Source organism: Narcine bancroftii, chromosome 8 (assembly GCF_036971445.1).
Source record: "Narcine bancroftii isolate sNarBan1 chromosome 8, sNarBan1.hap1, whole genome shotgun sequence".
NCBI classification, from domain to species: Eukaryota; Metazoa; Chordata; class Chondrichthyes; order Torpediniformes; family Narcinidae; genus Narcine; species Narcine bancroftii.
Window position 1 is genome coordinate 169,413,676 of NC_091476.1, and position 11,628 is coordinate 169,425,303.

The following is an 11,628-nucleotide window of genomic DNA, read 5'->3' on the forward strand; positions in this document are numbered from 1 at the left end:
AGTAATAATTACAGCACAACTCCGTTTAATGTGTTTTTATATTGAAACTGGCTGGTGTGAGAAATGGAGGAGCAGTGGTGTAGTACCTCATGAGATTGGCAGTGAAGGGCTAACTACCCACTGTTATATATTTCATGTGTTAAAAGCAAGAAGATATGTTTATTTTATAGCACTGACATGAAATCTCTGACCTTGTGAATTAGAAAGCCAAAACTTTTTCCCTGAAAATTGTTTTTGTTTTAAGGTTGGATCACTATTTTCTTGAACTGTGCAACACCAAGCTAAAAATGAACACATGACTCACTTAACTAGTAAATAGTTGATAATGACAGGAAACAAAATCTGACAATTCTGCAAATAATTATGGTATCCTGTGCGGCTAAAGACCATTGAAGGTTCATGCATGTGTGGGACTGAGTCAACTTAGCAGAAAAGAGTATGAAAGGGTACTTTTCACAGTAACCACATGAAAGTAAATTGGTCTCACAGGATTTTACTGCAACATATAAATAATCTATTATTCTAGGAGGTCTTGAACTCGAAAGCCCCTTTGAAAATAAAACAAAATGATAAAAAATTGATTTTCAATAACTTATGATTCAGGAGTCTCCAGGGGTTCACAAAACTTCATGGAAAGCCTTGATTTAATGGACTGCTAAACATTGAGTCAGTGGTCTTTACCACCGTGATGACAAATCCCTTGCTTGCTTTCTGTCCTTGACAATTTTGTCTTTTTTTTGAAGTGTGCAAATCCTGCCTTCAACTTGCCCCTAAAATAGCTGTGAATGGACACAAAGAGGATCAAAGTCATTTGGCTGATTTCTTATTTCTGCTACAATAGGTTTAAATCCTGTCCAGCTGAGTTGACACAAAATCTAGATTTATTTCTCACATTCTGGCATCATCAGGACTCCTTGAAAAAGAGGACTCAGAAGCTACAAAAATGGTGAGCATATTTTAATAAAAATAAACGAATCATTCTTCGGATACCTGGTTCCACACTCGGATCACCTTCCTTATTCCCATCAGTGAAACTTTATCCTGAAAATGTCTACAATGTGTGTGGAATAACTGGACGGAAAACCACATTCTTCTCATGTACATACACAAAATTTGTTTTCCTTTGTTTGCTCAGAAAAGTAATCAATTTCATTAAATGAATGCCATGAAAATAAATTGGACTTGATATCTATCAAGAGCACAAAGAGTGGACCTTTTGCTTCCATCTTCATATATACAAATTTCACTATTGAATACTGATCTTAAAATTTTGTCCAAGCTAATAGCGAATAGATGAGCTAAATATTTACCTAAATTGATTAATATGGACAAAACTGGTTGTGTCAAAATTAGAAGATCAGCAGATAATATCGTTAGATTTTTAAGTTTAACAGATATGGCTCAGAAAAGAAAAATACCATCAGCGGCTTTAACTTTAGATGCAGAAAAGGCATTTGATAGATAAGAATGGGATTATTTATTTAAAGTACTGAACGTTTTTGGAATTCTGACAAATTTTCTAAATTGTATAGTACCATAATATAATTCTCCAAAGGGTAAACTGATGAGACAAATATCAAAATCTTTTTTGATGGAAAGATCATCTAGACAAGGATGTCCATTATCTCCCATTTTATTTGCATTAGCTGAGATGATTAGAAGTGATAATCAGATTGAGAGCTTTAATATAAATGATAAAGACATAAAATTAGTCTTACAAACCCTGAAAGCTCATTAAAAAATTAAATGATCAGTATCAGGTTACAAAGTAAATGGTGATAAAAGTGAAGTGTCGTCAATGATCGAGACTATGTTCAAGTCAAGAAAAAGGACAAAATTTAAATGGCAGAATGGCGCAATTAAATATTTATGAATTAATGTTATAAGAATTTAGATAATTTATTTAAATTAAATTACATATCTGTATTGAGGAAAATTAAAGATTTATTAAGATGGAAAGATTTGCCAATTTCCTTAATAGGAAGAATTAATTGTGTGATGATGAATATTTTTCCTAGAATACAATAACTTTTTCAATCTTTACCAATTTTTGTACCAATAATAATTTTTCAAGATTTAAATAAAAGTGTAAGAAGATTTATTTAGAGGGATAATGTGCCTCGGATGGAATTGGAAAAATTAACATGGAAATTTGATCAAGGGGGACTTCAATTACCTAATTTTAAAAATGATCATAAAGCAGCTCAGCTTAGATTTTTGTCTTTTTGTTATCAGGCCAATGAAAAGATTACATGGTGTGAATCAAAATGAGTAAAATCTGATAAAGTAATTCTGAACATATTTTATATAAATGGCATGAGGGATTATTAAAAGGAAAATTAGATACACCAATTTTTAAATTTTATTTTTTATTTTTCACACTATGAACCATTTCAACCAAAATACACACAAACATTTCCCTCTTGAATATAATCCATTTTTCTCAGCCACGTGCACCTATCTTTTTCAAGTAGGCCTTGAACTTTTGGCCTACTTCATATTGTTTGCCAGATATGGATGATGCCTGAATTGTGTCATCATAGATGCCCTTAATTCCTATTTTCAGCCTTTGGGTGTGAGATCACTGACAACACTGGGACAAAATCTGGCTTCCTTGTCTGGAATGCACCAAAATGACAATTGGTGATTCTCCTGTTTTACCACAAGACAACTTATGTATGCTTTAGCGGAAATGCTTATTAATGAATTGAATTTTCCTTCCGATTAGCAGGCAGCTTCTGTTTACCAGCATATTTTCTGGTAAAGATTTTCTAGTCATTCCCTGAAGGAGCAGCTGAGGTTATGATCACATTTCATCAATTACAAAATGAGGAATTCCAGGTATAAGCAGTTGGAACTTTGAAAAGAAACTATAAAATGAATATGTCTTCATTGCCTGTAATCGTAAAGGATGCGCTGTAATTCGAGTTATCCATATGCACCTCGTAAGTCTTAACTGGGCTGTATTGGTAGGGGCAGCAACGTCAGTAAGTTCAAAGTCTGACTATATTGAATACTAGAATAATGAAAAGAGGACAGAACTGTCCTCTTGAGATGTGATGGTAATAATTATAAAAGGACCCGCAGAAGAGTGCAAAATCACATTAGAACATTACTATCTCTGCAAAAACCGATTATAAGAAACACTTGCCTCAAGATGAATGCAGCCAAGGATTAATTTGAGGCATAAAATGAAATACAAACTGCATATTCCCTTTGCCTGCTTCCTCTTCATCAATAAACCAAATCTAATTCAAGTTGCTCCTTTGTTAATACTAATAGAAACATTTTGGGTTCAATTTAGTTCAGTGCGTCACTGGAGGCCGTTGTTTCTTGTAAGATTCAGCAGCATGTGTCATTCTGCTGTGGAAGTCATGCCAAATTTCATGAGTTGACAGTTTCATTCCTACCACCATCTACTGCTTTGGATATATCCTGTCAACCTTTCAAGTTCATAGCAGTGTCATAGAACACAATAGCACACTACAGCCTCTTCAGCCCATGATGTTCTGCCAACCTATATATCCCTACTAAAAAATGTGAAACCCTTCCTACCTCATAACCTATTTTGCTTTCATCCATGTGCCCGTCTTAAAGTCTCTTAAATCCCCGTATTGTTCCAGCCTCCACCACTACCCCTGCCAATGCATTCCAGCCACCCACAACTCCATGTGCAAAAAATTACTTACCCCTGATATCTCCCCTAAACCTTGCTCCCTTCTCATTTACAGATGTCCTCCGGTGTTTGCTGCTTCTGCCCAGTGCTGGCTGTTTATCTTATCTACAGTGTACTTCTCATAACCTTGTAGACTTCCAATAAGACACTTCTCATCCTTCTTCGCTCTGAAGAGAAAAGCCCTCGTTCTGCTAAACTTGCCTCATAAGACATATTTTCCAATCCTGGCAGGATCCTGGTAAATCTCCTCGGCATAGCTTCCATATTTTTCCTGTAATGAGGTGACCAGAACTGAACACAATATTCCAAGCATGGTCTCACCAGAAATTTATAGAGCAGTAACATCACTCCAATCCCCTGACTAACGAAGTCCAGCATATGATAGGCTTTCTTAACTATCCTATCAACCTGCACAGCAGCATAAAGTGCTCTATGGATTTGGACCCCAAGGCCTCTCTCTTTTTATTTGGGAATTGTACAGCACATAACCTTGCAAGGTGGCACAAAGCAGCTTTGTGCACTCTTCGTCCAATTAACTTCATGTTCGAAGAAGTAAACATTTCCAATGACCTACCCTACTCCAAACATTGACTCTGGGGATATGGATAAAACTGAAAAATAAAACAGGTGAGATACAAGGTTGCCTTTTAACAATTCCTGGACAGGGACAATGTGGTTTGGAGAAAACAAATAAGTGAAAAGAAACTATAAAATGAATATGTCTTCATTGCCTGTAATCGTAAAGGATGCGCTGTAATTGCGAGTGATTTTCTTTACTTTAAACGACAGAGAAGGATTCTTTACGCTAAACTGATTTCTGCACATTTAAAAAAATCTACAAATTTGAGATTAACAGAAAATATTACTGTATCCTAGCCAGTCCAAACATTTGTGTTTTAACTGGCAGGAGGAGAAACTTTCCCAAGCAAGCAATCACTGTTCATTGGCAAACATTTTTAACCTTTATATTAGACATAATCAAAGAGCAACCCAATTAAACGATCACATCACACCCCAATGGAAAACATTCTAATTTAAGGTTTTTTTTTAAAGCCTCTAGCCACAATGATTCTTTATTGCCCTGGGAATCTGCATACCAAGCAAAACCCTTCAGCTCTTCCACAATGTGGTCATAATGCTAGACAAGTAATCCACTATGTCTAGAGTCTGGACCAACAATCTGGAGACCTGAACTCAAATCCAACTGCAGGATTTGGAACACAAATGACTAGTCTCAAATCAATCGATGTATTGTTAAAATCCATCTGGTTTATTGATGCCTATCAGGGAAGGGAATCTACAGTCTTTACCTGATCTGCCCTATCTGTGGCTCTAGATTCACAAACGTATTTGACTTTGTGAAAAGGTTTGGCCACTGCCTTCACAATTTGAAATGGACAAGAAATGCTGACCTTGTCAGTGCTATGTGCCATCACCACCCCTCCCCCCCACCAAAATAAAGAAACTCAAAGCTTAAAACTATTCCTTACACTAATTATATTCAGAATTTAACTACCGCTGTCACTTTTTTTTGCAAGATTGGACCATTTTGAATTTGAGCCATTCTATTTGAGTCCTTGCCTGAAGTAATAGCTTTTTCCAACTAAATCCATCAATTATTCTGTGTTTGCACCCACTTCAAAACCCCTTATGAGTTTGATGTTCTTCATAGTTATTTTCTGATTTTAGGAATAAGATTGAGTCAATTCTTTTCTTGCCAGAGGGCAGCTGACTTAAAATTGGTCACACATTCCCCTGATTTTAATTGGTAAATCACACATTGATTATGCCAATGTTTTGTAGCATGAACTTCTTGTTGAAATCCTGCTTATCAGGAAATTAAAACGGGCATTTCAGTCAACACGGGTGATACTTCCTCAGTGTACTTTGCATGCATGCAGCTATCTTTACCTTGAATGAAGCCCAATAATTATTTGCTGGCAGAAGTGGGATTGGAAATGTGCCCTTTGTTGTTATTGCACAATAAAACAAAGAATACATCTTTCTGAAGCTAACAAAATCCTGCATGCTTGGAAGTTGGGATCCCCTCTACCATCAGATTCCCACAAAAACAAACTCAATTTAAGGGCTATTTAAGGGCTCTCACTTTGCACGTTATTATTGTATATTTATTTTCTGGATTGAACAGTTTGCTTGCTCGTCCTTCTTGTTTAAATTTCTTTTGTATACAGTTTTTTGGCATGACTGATAAGTATAAATTCTACCTGACCCACAGAAAAAGGAATCTCAGGGTTGTATGTGATGCTTATATGTATTCTGACAATAAATCTGAACTTTGAGTATTTGCTGGGATAAACATTTAAAAATTTTCGGAATCCTCTCCTGTCATCTTAGTGTCTTAATAAATCAATGCCTACAGGCATAAGTGAAGATCCAACCAAGTGTGACTCAAACAGTTATTCCACAGATCCATCAATTTGTGGTACCACAGCTTCTCCCACTTTCTTTTGGGGACAGGGATACAAACAAGGATCATGTTAGCCGCTCTTCACCCACCCCTATGATCCCATTTTCATTGTGCTTGTATGGAGGGAGTTCTTCAATAGTGTTGACTCACCTCCAATGAATCAGCCTACCAAGGACAGGACAACCTTAGAAGAGAATGCAGGTGAAGTAGATCATCCACGTTAGGTTTAAAGGGAGGAGACTTTGCTGGTGTGTTTTTTTCTTAAAACAAGGTTGTCCCACTTTAGCAAAAAATTATACGATACAATATCAAATTGGATGAAAATCAAGAATAAGATTCACAGATAGCATATCGTTAAAAGTACCCAGAATGCAGCAGATCATACTCTGTATCCAAAGAACAGTTGCAAAAACACTTTCGTGGGTAGTTTAGTCTTCAAAATAACACAAACCAATCAGATTTTCTCAATTGGTCAAACCATGCAATGCAAATCTTCAAGGGCGAGGTTGCAAAGAAAATGCTACCAGGAAGAAAGTGGAAATAAAACAAAATTTTAGAAAAAAGAATATTGGAAATACAAGATTAAGATAAATATATATTGGAAACACTCAACAGGTCAGACAACAAGTAGATAATTATAATAAGCTGAGCATTTTCGGTTTCTTTTTACTTACAGTCAAATCAATGTTGGAAATATTCTTCAACTAAAATAATATAGCATGGCTTAAATAAATGATAAAATGTTTTTCTTTCTTGAGATACATCATGCTTCTTCTCTGTGTCATGTAACCAGTCAAATTGAGCACAGATGGGTTTTGCTACTTAACACATAAAATATTAAAACATTTCATCCAAGGTATTGTGCTGTCACCTCTAAGGCTCCCATATGTCCACAAATGCTTCAATTAAATCACATTTTCTTTATACTCTTGTTGAACACAGAATGTATCTTTAGCTTAAAACTTCATTGAGTTCACATTACAATTCAGGCAGTTACTTTGGAACAGCGGCAATTCAAGCAGGCAGAGCCTCAAAGGCCACCAAGTGACACCATTTTCTGAAATCGGGAGAACAGAGTCAGGCCAATATTAGAAAAGGCCAAATGAATTTCAGAAAAAAGTAAATGGTTGCTGACCCACTCAATATATCTGAAGACATTGATCTCTCAAGGCTGCTTGGTTATACTGGGCAATGAAGTTTTTGCTTCCTGAACACTTTTGGGTTTATTTTAAGGAGTGTGGGCTACTGATCATGAAACATCACCTTAAGAATTTCCTATCATGTACAGGTTTTAAGGTATAACCTATTTCTGTGATTTCCTGTTGTATTTTAATTCTACCAGTATATTTCCCACAAAGCTTGGTCTGTCCAAGCATGCCTGGGCATGCACTCAGTACAGGTGCTATGTAAATGTTGTTTGAGGCCTGGACATGGTTAGTTAGGATAGATGCAGACAGGCTATAAAAGCAGCTCACATATACAAATGCTGTGTATGACATTGGTTAGAGATTGAACACGTGTTGGTGCACATGTTCTTCAGGCAATAGCATAGCAAGTGCCCTTATTATCTTCAGGAAGATTCAATAAGCAGATATGTCTCATTAATGTCGCCACAGCTGCAATGCATTCTGTTACATTTGTGGTGAGTGTACACTTAAGGCTCAAAGATGCAGCATGACTGTATTTATTATGAAAGCCTATGATCTCTACTTAAGTTGTTAATATGGGTCCCCAAGACAAACCCAGGGATCAGCACATTTGTTGTGCAACCTGAGAGCTTGGCTCAGAGGGACACACAAGTCAATGCGATTTGTAGTCCAAGTGATATGGTGAGAATAGAAGGATCACAAGATGGACTGTTACTTTGATCCGACCAAATTATTTGGCTTCTCTGCTAAACGTACAAAATCTATTGACTATGCCAATCTGCCTTCAGCCTTGAGACCAATGCCGCGTGACGACAGTTTGCCAGTACGGAAGCCACAAGAGACATGGAGCATTTAAAGATGTTGTTGACAATTTTCTTGGCAACTACAGTGGGACTAGATTATATCCAACTGATTAGCAACGTGCTTCAGGTGTACAAAACCATGAAGGGCAACATGTCATTGAAAATTCATTTTATGCTTTCGCACTTGGACTTCATCCCTACTGATCTTGGTGCAGACAGTGACGAACATGGTGAAAGATTTCACCAGGACATTGCAACCATGCATAAGCAGTATCAGGGCAACTGAAATACATCAACACTGACCAACCACTGATTCAAGAGGCGTCAAAGGAGCACCGGGGAAAATCATTTTTAAGTCAGTTGAACTCACGCAATGTGCCAGCATCATTATGCAATTAAACATGCTAAATTCAATTAAAGTTAATTGAATGATTCTCCAACTTCTTACATGATGCAGTATATCTGAAATTATCTTTGTGTTCAGCTTGAAGATGTGTATCATAATCCCCAATTTTGTTTAAGGAAGCAAAATATTTTTAAAAGAACACCTCCAGTGTTATCTATTGCACAAGTCCAATTCAAGAGAATTAACAGCAGAATGTAGAGAGGAATAAAACAGTGAGGAGAAAAAAAAACAGCTGATATAGTCAAATTGCAAAGCTGGGAATGTGGAAAACAGAGGAGGAAGAAACTTGATTCAGTCAGTCAGTCAGTCAGAATTTATTGTCATTTTTAAAGCAGTAAATCAGCCATAAAAATGAAATTGTGTTTCTCCAGGACAAGGTATTCCTTAATAACATAATAATATACATAAGACCAAGCATAGAAGAGGGTAAAATGGCACGGTAGCAAGAGGCCGCTGCGAGTATCTGCCGCACACCCATCTCAAACCATGGCCACCATCTTATCCCAGGCTCCTAGTTACAATTTTATCCCTTACAAATTAACTATAAAACAAACTACTCAACAGAATGCCCAAAATAAAAAAGTTTTTCTAGACCGAGACGAATCCGTGGGCTCAGTGAGACATTTAATACCAATTCATAGACTCGTGGAGTGTAAAACCTGGTATGAACAGAGATATAAATCAGATATTTTTAACATTCAATCAATTAAATCCACCACCTAATATTATGATCATTTGATTCATGTGTGACAAATCAAACCTCTTGCCTATAGCAGTTTTTAGGAAAATGATGTTTGCCTGCAACATATTTGATTATTAAGGTAAGGCTTTCGACACTGTTGATACAATTTGCCAGAAATTCAATCAACTAGACATCAATTTTATCTGAATAACATTTAATAATGAATATTTCTGGTACACTTGAATGTACTGTGGGAATTCAATCAGGTTATTGTGTTGAAACTTAATGTGCTCACACATTTAATGGGTTACTTGTGAACCGAATGATGTCATTGCCTATTGTGGGAAACATGGACTAAAGTGTCCTGAGAGAGACTAACACTAATCCTGGGTTTAAGTCTCATAGCATTAAACAAGACCCACTGTGTGGTGAATCTCTTATTTATATTTGATCATTTACAGTCCTCTTTATACTGCACTGACACCATCCCACCGCCCCCCCCACCCTTCTCACCCACCCATCACTCCTCAAACCCTGCATCATTTCTATGAGGTTCTCTTGATAATTGCAAGTTTGGTCTTGGATGAAATACCATTCTCCCCAGTTAAACTTTGGAAAGGACTGAAGCGGATGACTTGATAAGTCCATCTCTGAATCCAAGACCCCCTCCCAGGCTGAATTATATTGCATCTTTGAATAGTGATATGGGATCTTGAAAGTTTAGGCTGTGAAAAATTGCACTTTGTCCAAAAGATACTTTTATCAGAGAAGCCTGCACACCAGAGTGAGATGTGAACCCATAAGCTTTGAAAACACAGTATTTTTCTAACTGAACTAAGTCTATTTCAATGAGAGATATATAAGCAGACCCTTGAACTCCCTGTATCACTCTATAAGTGCCCTATGTCCATTTACCTTTCCAACTTCCATGTCCATTGAATCTCAGTATCTGAAAAAGAAAATCAGCCTTGAATTCCAAAGGTTTATATTTTTCATCATCTTAAATCTAAATGGTCAACCACTTGTTAAGGAGCTATTTCCTGGATGCAAGAGACAAACATGTGAGATGTTATTGGAAGCCCACAGCACATTTATCTCTGAAATTCTGCCCCTTTGATTTGCCATTAACAGAGGATTTATTTAGCTCTATCAACAGTGATTGGCTTAATAACACACAAAAATTCAATCTCTGGTCAAAATGGATGAAACAGTTTCCTGACATGCGTTGGACAAATTATTTTATCAATTTTGCATGTCATCTTGAGATTATCCATGCCTTCTAAAGTCCATTGACTACATATTTAGACATCGAAGCTGAAAAGAGGGCTAGATTCAACTGTCTTCTTAATTGTGCCCAGGTTAGAAAATTTGATTGAGTTGCAATGTAAATTTTAATACATCATGAGACATGAGCCATTGCAGAAATATAAGCAGATCAGTTAGTATTGGTGGTAATGGAAACAAATAATGTTTCAGGTTAAAGACACTGTGGTCAGTATGCTGTGCAGCAAACTAAAGCAAAGTCACATGGAAGCTGTGAGTGAGCCGAACCATCCAACTGACTTTACTGGAGCTCTCTGAGGGCTTATTAGCACAACCCCCATGATCCTTTGTGGCACCCCCTCCCCACCCCCCACCAGGACCATTGTGACGTCAGCCCAGTGCAAGCCTGACCATTGTGATACCAGCCAGTGTGAGCTTGCACCTCCTTGACCTGGTTCACTTGCGGATCAGTGTAGCTCTCTACATGACCCCCACCCCCGCCCCCCACTCCCAGAACTGGTGTTCGGAGGTACCAAGTCAACAGCTCATGAAGAGTTTGTACGTCTGGGAGGCTGACTTGTCTGCCGCAGGGCTGGAACAGTTACTAGTTGGTCGAGGACAAGGTGTGCGGGTGTGAGACAGTCGACATGAACGTTTCCTGCCTGCCCCCAATGTCCAAAAGGCATGTAGTCCCATTGTGTCATACACTTGGTATGGGCCCTTGTATGGGTGCTGAAGTGACGTCTGGTGCAAGCTTTTCTTTATGAAGACATATTACCCAAGCAAGCTCGTCCACCCAATCCAGGCCTTGCAGCCGTGCCATAAGGGCCGTTTTCAAATGCTGATGTAACCTTTCCACAAGGCTGTTAGACTGTGTCTGGTAGGCAGTGGTGTGATGTAACTGGGGCTATAGGAGCTGTGCCAGCATAGCCCATAGGCCAAAAATGAACTGTGCCCCCCCTCGTCCGATGAGATAATGGAAGGGAGGCCTAAACAGGCTATCCAGTTGGCGACGATGGCCCTGGCACAGGATGTTGTGGAAATCTTTGAGAGCGGGACAGCTTCCGGCCATTTAGTGAACCTGTCCATCATCATGAAGAGGTACATGGGACCTCTGCAAACCTACTATAATGGCCCAATGATGTTCACATGGACAGGGTCAAATTATCTGTGTGTCAGCGGGAAGTACTGAAGAGGGGCTTTCACGTGCCTCTGCACCTTG

At 38.0% G+C, this 11,628-nt stretch overlaps 1 long non-coding RNA gene across 1 annotated transcript; it reads right to left on the reverse strand.

Annotated features, from left to right (window-relative positions):
* Positions 1-6,530: 6,530 nt before the first annotated feature.
* On the reverse strand, positions 6,531-11,147 carry LOC138741566 (uncharacterized). Its single transcript, XR_011343578.1, has 3 exons — positions 10,940-11,147; positions 10,059-10,092; positions 6,531-6,624 (listed from the first exon to the last, which is right to left on the reverse strand). It is a non-coding gene; the product is annotated as an uncharacterized lncRNA (long non-coding RNA).
* Between the last annotated feature and the right edge of the window lie 481 nt (positions 11,148-11,628).